The sequence below is a fragment of the Sapajus apella genome, unplaced genomic scaffold (assembly GCF_009761245.1).
Source record: "Sapajus apella isolate SASKATOON/1434 unplaced genomic scaffold, GSC_monkey_1.0 scaffold42, whole genome shotgun sequence".
NCBI lineage: Eukaryota > Metazoa > Chordata > Mammalia > Primates > Cebidae > Sapajus > Sapajus apella.
In genome coordinates this window covers 13,142,705-13,155,036 of record NW_022436982.1, presented here as the reverse complement: position 1 = coordinate 13,155,036, position 12,332 = coordinate 13,142,705, and the positions used below count along the sequence as shown (strand labels likewise).

At 39.0% G+C, this 12,332-nt stretch overlaps 1 pseudogene; it reads right to left on the bottom strand.

Annotated features, from left to right (window-relative positions):
* Nucleotides 1–236: 236 nt before the first annotated feature.
* On the bottom strand, nt 237–2,054 carry LOC116565952 (annotated as a pseudogene).
* Between the last annotated feature and the right edge of the window lie 10,278 nt (nt 2,055–12,332).

Genomic DNA, 12,332 nt, shown 5'->3' with positions numbered 1-12,332 from the left:
CACCCAGATATGACAAGATAAAATATCAGAATATCAAAGATAAAGAGAAAACCTTAAAAGTTTTCAAGGAGAAAACACAAGTTAGATAGAAATAATGCAGTATCACAATAACCTCAGACTTCTCAGTAGCAACACTAGAAGATAATGAAGCAATGCAATGCATTTTAAACTATAATTATTTCCACCTATAATTCTGTACCTAGCTAAACTCCATCAACATGAGAAATGAAATGTGACTTTTTTTTTTTTTTACAGTTGGCAGAGCTAGCTGAGGTTTTATTTTGGACAAAAGAAAAAACAAGCAATTGAATTGTTTTGTAGCTGGAGGCATGGGCACAAGGGTCCCCAGGCAGTAAACTCCTCCATGGGTGGATTGAAGCCTAGGGCTGAGACTCAGTTGGGTCCCCTGTTCACTGTGCTACCCTGCCTCCCTCTGGGCTCTGGGGCAGCCGCAGGAGGAGTAGGCTGGGAGGGGCTGCCGCAGCTGTTCACTTGGGCAGGACGTCAGAGGACTTGGACACCAGCTTCCCATCATGGGTCTCCAACATCTTCATAACCATGGCCCTGGTAGAGCTGGTGCAGCTGAAGGAGCTGAAGCCCACACCAGAGACAAAGCTGGAGCCCATGCTGTAGCTAAGGCTGGGGCTTGTGCGGCCCCCACAGGACGAGCTCAGACCACCTGCATAGCCACTGATGGTCTTCTTGTGGATACTCCTGCTCTGCATCCCAGACTCCAGCCAGCTCCTTTGTCCCTCCATCAGCTTCCTGTAGGTGGCGATCTTGATGTCCAGGGCCAGCTTGATGTTCACCAGCTCCTGGTACTCCCACAGCTACCACACCATGTCTTGCTTGGCCTGTTGCAGGATGGCCTCAGCTTGGACAGCTTGGAGTTGGCCTCCTTAACAGCCAGCTCCCTATGCTGCTCAGCATCTGCAGTGGCAGTCTCCAGGGAAGCCCTCTGGCCTTTGAGGCCCTCAGTCTCAGCCTGGAGCTGGCTGATGTTCCGGTTCATCTCGGAGATTTCAGCCTTGGTACAGCGCAGGTCATCTCCACGCTTCCCAGCCAGCATCTGCAGCTCCTCATACTTGATCTGGTGCATGCTCTCATCCTCAGCCAGTTGCGGTTGGCGATCTCCTTGTACTGCACCTTGACCTCAGTGATGAGGTTGTCCATGTCCAGGGAGTGGCTGTTGTCCATGGACAGCACCACAGACGTGTCCAAGATCTGGGACTGCAGCTTCCAGATAGCCTCTTCATACAGCTGCCTGAGGAAGTTGATCTTGTTCCAGCCCTTTCAGGTGAGACTCCAGCTCTACGTTGTTCATGTAAGCCTCATCCACATCCTTCTTGATGAGAACAAATTCATTCTCCATCTCCTTACGTTTATGGATCTCATCCTCATACTTGTTCCTGAAGTCCTTCGCTAGCCCCTGCATGTTGCCAAAATCCGCCTCCAGCTTCAGCTTCTCCTGGCCCAGAGTCTCCAGCTGCCACCTAAAGTTGTTGATGTAGCTCTCTGACATGTTTTACATGTTGCTGCAAGCCATCTTCTGCTGCAGCAGGAGGCTCCACTTGATCTCTAGCATGTTGTTCTGCTGCTCCAGGAACCGCATCTTGTCTATGAAGGAGGGAAACTTGTTGTTGAGGGTCTTGATCTACTCCTTCTCCTGGCTGTGCACGGCCTGGATGTTGGGGTCTACCTCCAGGTTAAGAGGGCTCAGTAGGCTCTGGTTGACCATGATGGGGGTGATGCCTTCCATGCTGCTGGCCCCACCATAGCCTGTGCCCAGGCCACCCTGGAAGCTGCTGCTACCCACTCAGGAGAAGCTCGAGAAGCTGATGCAGGCACCAGGCCCATTTGTATAGAAGTGGCTGCTGAAGGCCCAGGGGCCAGAGGTGGATACCTTGTAGGACTTCTGGGTCACCCTGATGGACATGGTGGAGGCAGGAAGGGAGGCAAGCTGGCTGAATCAAGCAGAGATTCCAGAAGGAGCAGAGAAGCAGCTTTTTGGTGAAATATGACATTTTCATACTGTAAGGTTTCAAAAATTTACCCCTCATCCTTTCTTTATTGTGAAGCTAGTGAGAATGTAAAATGAGAAAAAAAAATGATGTGGAAACAAGAAGAAAGATCTGTCAGAGGAAAGAAGAAAAGACAATTTTGATGAGGATGATGATGATAAGGGAGAGGAAGAGGCTAAGAGTGTCCAGCATGACACTGTACAGCTGGTATAGGGAGAAACCAGGAAGACAAAGACATTCAGGAGGGATTTCTTCTCATAAAAAATATAACTCATGGATTACCTTATGTGTTTAGACATTAGACATGTTAAACAAAGGCTTACAGTTTTGAGTGTTTGAGAATTAGTTAGTAATAGGTACCTAGAAGACTGAACAAATAAGGTGATCATTAATGCCAGGAAAAACAAGCCAAAAAATTACTCATGAGGGCGGTCACAGTGGCTCAAGCCTGTAATCCCAGCACTTTGGGAGGCCAAGGCAGGTAGATCACCTGAGGTCAGAGTTGGAGACCAGCCTGGCCACTTGGCAAAACCCTGTTTCTACTAAAAATCCAAAAATTAAAAAAAAAGAAAGAAAAAGAAAAAAGAAAAAATAGCCGGAATTTGTGGCAGGCACCTGTAATCTCACCTACTCTGGAGGCTGAGGCAGGAGAATCACTTGAACCCGAGAGGCAGAGGTTGCAGTGAGCCAAGATTGCACCACCGCACTCCATCTCAAAAAAAGAAAAAAAGAAAAAAAATCGTACATGAATAAAAATGCTACCATAGCACACAAAGTGGCTAATTTGTGAACAATATTACCATAATCATAATAAGATAAATACTGAATATTGATAAAACCACAAACACTGGTACAACTACATTGAAAAGATGAGAAAGTGTATATATATGTGTGTGTGTTTTGCAGAGACAGATGTATAAGAGAGATTAAATCCTTGTCCTTCAAAGTAGGAAGTCAATAGATACAATATAAAACTTTTTTAAAAAATCAAGAAATATCAGTATAATCCATTAAGAATTAGGAAGGCAAATACGAAGAGAGAGAGAGAGAGAGAAAGGAATGAACTTGAAAGTGGGTGTCACAAGAGATCTGAATCAGGGGTGAGAAAGGATGGGTCAGAAGACTGCTGGTTTTTGTTTCCTTGTTTATTCATTTGTTTTTAAAAATTCTATAGCACTATCTCACTGTTTAAACTATCTGCCCATATTATTATGCATTCTATTAAGTGGTTATTTGGTGAAGATCATAAATATTATGTATAGTACGAATAAAAGTAACTAGCCGGGCTCAGTGACTTGCCCCTGTAATCCCACTGAGGTGGGATGGGTACTTGAGCTCAGAAGTTCGAGACCCGTCTGGGCAACATGGCGAAATCCTGTCTCTACTTAAAAATAAAAAAAAAAGCCAGAAGTGGTGGTACACACTTGTAGTCCCACCTACTCAGGATGTTGCTGTTGTTTTTTATTTCTTAATTCTTTGGAAGTCCAAGGTTTTCCACACATAATTTCCACACACATAAGGCAGGAGGATCAATTGAGCCCAGGAGGTGGAGGTTGCAGTGAGCTGAAATCACTCCCCTGCACTCCAGCTTGGGTCATAGAGTGAGACCCCTTCTCAAAGCAAACAAACAAAAACTGTCTTACTCTGACACAAATAGGTACTTATGATTTAGAATGAAGTTTCCAGTTAGAGCTTCTGTATGGATTTAGCAAATACTTAACGTTAGGCAATTTAGATGAAAGTGAAGAGGGTATTTTCTAGAAAATTGTGATGATGATTTAAAATGTGGCTCCAATGGTGACAACAATACTGATGCTCCAGGTGCCTGTGAAGAGTTTGATTAAGTCTGTTCAATGTATATGAGTGGGAAAAGCACATCAGTTGGGAAACATTCTATAATATTAGATAACATGAAATTATAAACATGTATGTGTAAATAAATTCATAAATTATTTTTTGACTATTTCTTCAATATTCCTGAAATATGATATATTCTAGTTGGCAAAAACAAACAAAAAAACTCACAAAAACTATTTTTGTATCTTCTTATTAGGAAAAAAGATTGATTTAAATTTAAAGTTATTTTATATTTCAGCAAATTTCATAGTTTCCTCCCTTGTTCTCTGAAGCTACTGATAATTACATTTAAATCAAATTTCGAATCTACACTCATTAGTTTCTCTTTCTTTGTCAATCTTATGTCACTAAAATCATCCTCATTTGAAATGTACATGTTGTACTATGTCTCATATTATCATCTTAATAAATTAAAAATTCAAATTGTCACTACCGAAAATATTCTGATAAGTAATCACAGGCTATATACTTTAGGAAAAAGCTAAAAATCATCCACACGTTTATTTGAGATTGAAATGGGTTTATAGGTCTTGTTGGGAGTATTAAAGTTAAAGCAAAGTCTACAAATGTGTTAACCCAGAGGGAAGAAGACAAATTTGTGCCATATAATTTTATAACCGAAAATTTAAATTATAAAAGAAAAAGTACCCAGTAAATGGCTCATCTCCTTTGTTTTAACTCCATCCAAAATTATTCCCACTTTTTGGTCATATCTCTGACAAAGGAATCTTTCTTTCTAATGCTACATTATTAACCTGGGGTTCAGGAACATCCCTGAGAGGACAGAAAGGAATTACCCAGGAAACCACTGCAGAAATTCCAAGTATATTTTAGGTGCTTTACAGTTGACAGCCGAAGACCTTTGGGCGTAGTCACTATTGTGACAGGAATAATATTGCTTCATGGTCAGTCTGTGGTGAAATTATGTGTGGAAAACCTTGGACTTCCAAAGAATTAAGAAATTAAAAACAACAGCAACATCAACAAAAATCAAACCAAAATAAAAACCAGATATGAAAAGAAGCCTCCCTAATAAAGAAGGGATTCTTTCTTCTTTGCATACATCAATAAGATCATGCTGACGTAGGTAACAGCAGTGGACTTGAATCATTGATTTTTTTAGTAGATTATAGATGCCACTAGAAAAGTTTTAAGTGTGTTTAGACAGGAAAATGGAAATGTACATTTTTCTTCTTTTACACTTGCTGAAAGAAGAGCTATTATCTCTAATAATTTCTGAGTGAAATACAATTTAATTGTACAGTTTCCTGTAAATAAATACATTTCCATGTTTCATATGGTAGAGAAGAAATTTGATTTTGTTTGCATCTCATTTTAGTATTTTTAAGAGTGAAGTGTGAAATTGTAATGACAAATTTCCCTTTGTTTTCCTCTATTTGAGAGTTCATTGCTGAATACTTTTAACGTTTAATCATAAGGGGAAAATGACCCCAGAATTATAGGATCTTTAATGACTCCATTTTAACAACTAGATACAAAAAGAGAAGCAAGATGAAGGACATCCTCTTGACCCATTCAGATGGAAATGTGAATCAAGTGGAAATGTTTTATAAATGTTTATTAATATAAGCAAGTTGCTTTATTTGTTAGCATTACTATACTGTGCAATAAAATACTCCTCATGGTTAGAAGCAGTTACTAACAGCTAACTATTGTTTTCATATTTCTATTTTTTATGTGCTGATATAAAGAAACATCTATATCAAAAAATTACAGGGGAAAAAAAGGAGAGAAATTAGGATAGGCTATAAAGGTTGTACAAATTCTAAATGGTGTGATTACAGGGCATGATGGCCACTGAATAGATCCATTAGTCGGAATTGAACCTGTCAGGAGCCAGTTAAATGGCTGTCTCTGAGGAGGTCACCTTCCACATATGAGCTGGCCTACACCTTGTATTAGCCTTGTCAGGAGATTGAATCCTGACTTATCTGGACAAATCTTAAAAAAATAATAGGAATGAAGTAGCATAGCTCAAGAGTAACAACATTCTGGACAGAAACAAAATGTATAGCATAAAGAGTGGTGATCACAACAGACAAAGTTTATTGCCCATCCTGTTCCCAGTCTGTGTGGCATGCTCCCCATTTTATCCTCTAGGTTCACGGTTAGGCTCCACATCAAGCTGTGGGCTGACATTTTCTCAGGACTGCATCAAAGGGGATTCCTTGCCTTGTGACTTCCATAGGAAGTCCTGTTTAGAGACCACAGGATGGAAGAGAGAGAATGTTTATTTTCCAGCTCTTGGGTATTTAATTCCCTGGTTTCTTCCTTCTTGGGGTCCTTGTGCTTCACCAAGGATCACAGCTGGTCTTGACTAGAGTGAGGCAAGTGAGGTCCCAGGGTGAAAAAACGTAAAGAGGTGCTAATTCTCAGGGTTGTGCAAGGGGAGAGTCACACCAGAGAGAGGCCCTCCTTAGATTTATTTTGTCACCAATTCTTTACATTAGCCCTTCCTTTAATTGAGGTGATTTGAGGAGATTCTGTTCCTTATTTTCAAAGCAGCACAGACGAAAATGCAACAAACCAGAAGCTTGAGAAGCACTTGGTGAAAACTTGGTTATTCTAAAAGAATTCAGAATTCTTGGGCCCAGAAACATATCCTGGTCAAGATTGGCTTTGTAAATTGTAAGGCCAGTGAAAAAAGAAAATGTGGCCCAGCACTGTGACTCACGCCTGTAATTCCAGCACTTTGGGAGACCGAGGAGGGCAGACAACTTGAGTTCGGGAGTTGAAGACCAGTCTGGCCGACATGGTGGATGCCCCTCTCTACTGAAAATACAAAAATTAGCTGGGCATGGAGCCTCCTGTAATCCCAGGTACTCAGGAGGCTGAGGCATGAGAGTCACTTGAACCCAGGAGACAGAGGTTGCAGTGATCCAAGATCACACCACTGCACTCCAGCCTGGGTGACAGTGTGAGACTTCATCTCAAAAAGAGAAAAAAAAAAAAAGGGAAAAAGATAATGCAGGGCCCCCATGGAAACATTACTGAAAATGTCAATAAAGTAACAGCAGAACATTAAAGCAAGCACAGGAACTTTCTTAGTGGGGGTTCCTATGTGACTACATAGATCATATACCCATGAAGCCAGCCAAGATTCTGAGATATATGCAAATGAAATGATTAATCATTGAGGAATTGTGAGAACCGAAAAAGTATTAGAAAATAAAATTAAAAGTCACTTATAATTCTTCAAGCCTTATGATGGCAGCATGGGTTAATTATGCATCTTTTTAACTCATGGTGTTTTTGTTAGAGAACCTTATACTTAGTGAAAACTTAGCATTAATAACAATCTATATTTACTTAGCTTTTATTATGGGCCCAAGGCCTGGTGCACAGAAAGTATTTATTTGTTAAAGGAATAAATGGGTAAAATAAATTCAGAAACTGGTTAAGGGTTTTATGTGAATAATCTCATTTAATCCTTAACCTAATGAGGTAAATATTGTTGTTATCTCTTGAATTAATCTGTTTTCACACTGCTATAAAAATACTACCTGAAACTGGGTAATTTATAAACAAGAGAGATTTGATTGACACAGTTCTGTATGGCTGGGGAGGCTTCAGGAAACTTACCATCATAGCAGAAGGTGAAGGGGAAGCAAAGTACATCTTATACAGCAGCAGGAGACAGAAAAGAGAGAGGAAGGGAGTGCCACACTTTTTAAATCATCAGATCTAGTGAGAATTCACTCATTATCATGAGAACAGCATGTGGAAAACCACCACCCCATAATCCAATCACCTCCCTTTAAGTCCCTCCCTTGACAGACATGTGGAGGTGACCACTTAAGATGAGCTTTGGGGTAGGTGGTGGGGGACACAGAGCCAAACCATATCATCTCTATTTTACAACAAGTAACCTGCAGCTTAGACAGTTAATTTGCCCAAGGCCACATAGTTTTTTACCTCTGCAATTTGTATCCTTGTTTCTCTGATTCCAAAGTCTAAGCTCTTAACCACTCTGTACACCATAGGCACTCTGAAAGAATTGAATGGTTTTTGGATTGTCTTTTGGCATTAACTGAGTTGTTTCTCTAACAACTTTATTAACCCTACGTTAAAAAATAGCAATTCTTATTATTTAAAAAATTTTAAATTCCAGCTAGTAAATACTAACTCTATAAGAGACTCTGATTGTTTACAGAACATTCTCTCCTTAGAAAGGTATATTTTCAGTCTTGTATTTTATTACACCTCTGATCTTCCGTAATAACGCAATGAAATGATTATATCATGGGTATAACATAATATAAATGATGGGTAGATTCATGGATATGTACAACCTTATAAATGTGTCAGTCCAATCAGAACTCTTAGTCTTATCTTGAAATGTGCACTGTGGATAAAATTACATAGATACAAACATCTATACATTGAATGCTTGGTGACAAATTTCAAGAAGTAGAAGCCTTAAAATAAAGAGGAAAAAGCTCTTAAGAATAAAATATGCCGCCCGGTCACAGCGGCTCATGCCTGTAATCCCAGCACTTTGGGAGGCTTAGGCGGTTGAATCACCTGGGGTCAGGAGTTTGAGACTGGCCTGACCAACATAGTGAAACCCCATCTCTACTAAAAATACAAAAAATTAGCCGGGCGTGATGGTGGGCACCTGTAATCCCAGCTACTCAGGAGACTGAGGCAGGAGAATCACTTGAACCCGGGAGGTGGAGTTTGCGGTGAGCCGAGATTGTGCCATTGCACTCCAGCCTGGGTAACAAGAGCGAAACTCCGTCTCAAAAAAAAAAAAAAGAATAAAATATGCCTTAGTAATAATGAAACCAAATTTCACTTCTCCAGTTATTGTGTGGACAATACTGTTGCCTCGTACCAGTCTTCCAAAATCCTTAAGCTTGAATAATGGCTTCAGCCCAGAACAAACTTTATCTAAGTAGAGTGCAGGAGGTTCTGAGCAGCCAGACTCAAACTTGCACCACAGGAGAGCAGAATCTCTGTGTGTGTGTGGTGACTGTACAGTTTTCCACCTATTGGCCATCCTTGCAAGGGAAGCATCTTTCTCTTACAAAGATAGATTAGTATGGTATCACATAATGAAAGATAGGAGATATTAAAAACAAGAAAGAAAGCAGAGAAAAGAGATAAAATGGGTTACTATCAAACAGATGCTGGGGAACATAATTATGCTCCTGATAGGCAAACAAGGGCAAATAGTTTCCCGTATTACTCCCTAATACAGTAAACTTTGAAGCTGTGATGTGCCGACTCTCTCAAAACGAATCTGACACCTAAATCATAGCTGTCACTGTGGAGTGCTGCCGCTGGCTTGTACAGGTTCCTGAGAGCTAATTGTGTAGATCTATTTCAAATTCCATGTCCTTAATACAGTTCCTGTGCTGTTCTTTGAATGTCTGGGGGATGATGATAACTTTATTTGACTCTGCTTTTGTACAATCCATGGCATTGGGCTGATACTATTCACTCAGTAATATTTGTTGAATAAACAATATATGCTTTTCATCTGCCCCATGGTTAGAAGGACTGAAATTTAAGAAACCTAATTGAGCAGATTCCTTAAAGTTTCCCCCAATACTTACTTAATAAGTGCCGGGGGTAAGAGGTTGTGTCAGAATCCAGGGTGAGATGAGGTAGAGTTGGGGCAGAACCATACCTACGGAAGCAGCAAGAGAACAAATTACTTCTCTCGTACACATTCTCTAAAAATGCAAGAGCCACAATCAAGGGCAATTGACTTCTTCCTTGTAAGACCCTCTTTTTCTGGTTAAAAAAGTCTTTCTTTTATAAATCTAGCTCTATAAGACTCATAGGCCAGCCCTGAATCACATGGCCATGACTTGCTACAAGGAAGTCCAGGAAAGTATCTGGCAAAGGGGAATAAGACAGCCATTACTGGCTTAGGTTAGGGGTAGGCAAACTAGTCTGTGGGCCAAATCTGGACCACCACCTAATTTTATAATGTCTTTAAGGTAAGAATCGTTTTCACATAAAAATATATACCAGGACATAGCCATCATTTCAAAACAAGAAGAGAAAAGTGAACTTTTTAGGTCATGCTTTTAAGACACAGTGGAATGTGGATGATTTTGTTACCAAATTAGATGACAAAGCCTGTGTTTATTGTGCAGTGATACTATACCTGTGCTAAAAAATAATATACATCAACCTTCCCAGATTCATCACAACTCACAGGAAGACAATGTCCAGAAAATGTGAAGATTTACAATGGAATACGTTATCGCAGCAGAATTTCTTCACAAAAAATAACAAATAAAAGAGTTGAAACCAAAGTAATTTTCTGAGTGGCTCCTTTGTTAGCTAAGCAAAGAAAGCTGTTTACTGATGATGAATTAATTAAATCATGTTTGATCACAGCAGCTGAAAAAATTGTTTCCCGAGAAAATAAACTTATTTCAGACTATTAGCCTTTCAGTGAGATCTGTTGTTTGAAGAGTTGAAGATGCTGGGAGCAACATCAATAGTCCATTAAAAAACAAGGTAGATGATTTTCAGTGGTTTTCCTTGGCTTTTGATGAGTTGACAGATATTACCAATAGTGCTCAGTTGTTTATTCAAGGAGTCAATGCTGAGTTTAAAGCCACTGAAGAATTAGCGTCTAGGAATTGTCTGCATAGAACAACTATGGGCAAGTATACTTTGAAAGAAGTTGAGAATACATTAATAAAACCTGAAGTAGAATCTGCTAATATGGCTTATAACTGATGGTGATAAAAATATGTATGGAGCAGAAAGGGCTTAGTTGGACAAATTAATAAAGCTTGTGAAAATGTGAGATACTTAAAGCCCATTGTTACTTATTATGCTGTTCATCAGCCGGTAATTTGCATAGTGTTTGAATCTATTGTGTGTTTCTGACCCAGCAGTTTCAATGGTGAACTTAATTTACTCTGATGGACTTAATGATCAATTCTGTAAACTTTTGTCAAAAGTAGAAGCTGAATATCCTGATTTTCCCTATCACACAGCAGTTTGATGGCTTCGCAGTGGTAAAGTTTTGTTGCAAGTTTTAAAACTCAGGCCTGAGACTGAAATATTCTAGAATGAGAAGAACTTCTCTCAGTTACTGTTATTGAACATGAGTGGCTTTGAAAATTAGCTTTTGCTGCAGACTTGATCATGTTTCTCTGTATAAAATTACGAGGCAAACAGTGCTTATATGCAAAACTCACATTATAGCAAAGTCATTTTAACAAAAGCTAATGCTCTTTCAATCACAAGTAATGTCGACCTACTTAATACAGTTCCTGTGCTGTCAAAGTTTTAAAAAGAACCAAGAGCTCCATTACCACAAACATTTGCAGAAGATATATTTTCCAAGATCAAACTACAGTTCCAACAGCATTTCTGGATTTCAATGCAAGTGGAAAGGAAATTTCAAACGTCAAAATCCATTTATTAAAGAAGACAGATAAATGGAAAGACATCCTCTGTTCATGAATTGGAAGAATACCATTACAATGTTCGTACCATCCAATGTGATCTACAGATTCAATAGAATCCCTATAAAAATTTTAATAATATTATTTAAGAAATAGAAAAAGCAACCTAAAATTTATATCAAACCACAAAAGACCCTGAATAGCCAAAGCAATCTTGAACAACAAGAACAAAGCTGGAGGTATCATACTTCTTGATTTCAAAATGTATTACAATGCTACAGTAATCAAAGTAGTATGATGCTGGCATAAAAATATACAGATAGGCCAATGGAACAGAGCAGAGAGCCCATAAATAAATCCACATATCTATGGTCAACTGATCTTAAACAATAACTCACAAGGATCGACTCTTCATTAGATGGTGTTGGGAAAACTGAAAATCCACATGTAGAAAAACGAAACTGGACCCTTATCTCACCCCTTGTGCAAATGTCAAATAAAACAGATGAAATATTCAAACATAAGATCTAAAACTGTAAAATTACTACAAGGAAAGATAGGAAAAAATCTTGACCTTGTTCAGAGCAATGATTTTTTGAATATGACACCAAAAGCACAGGCAATGAAAGCAAAAATAGGTAAGATTGCATTGAACTAAAAAGCTTTTGCACAGCAAAAGAAACAACAGAGTGAAGAGACAACTTACAGAATGAGAGAAATATTTGCCAACATTTATCTGATAAGGGGTTAACATAAAAGAATATAAGGAACTGAGCTTAATAGCATAAAAACCAAACAACCTTATTAAAAGAATGGACAAAGGACCTGATAGACATTTCTCCAAAGAAGACATAAAATGGCCCGTAGGTATAGCAATAAAATGCTTGACATCACTAATCATCAGAGAAATTCAAAACTACAGTAAGATAAAATCTCAAACCTTTAGAAAAGGGAAGAAGTGTTAAGGATATGGAGAAAAGGGAACACTTACACACTGCTTGTGGAAATGTAAATTGGCAGAGCCATAATGGAAAATTGTGTGGCAGTTTCT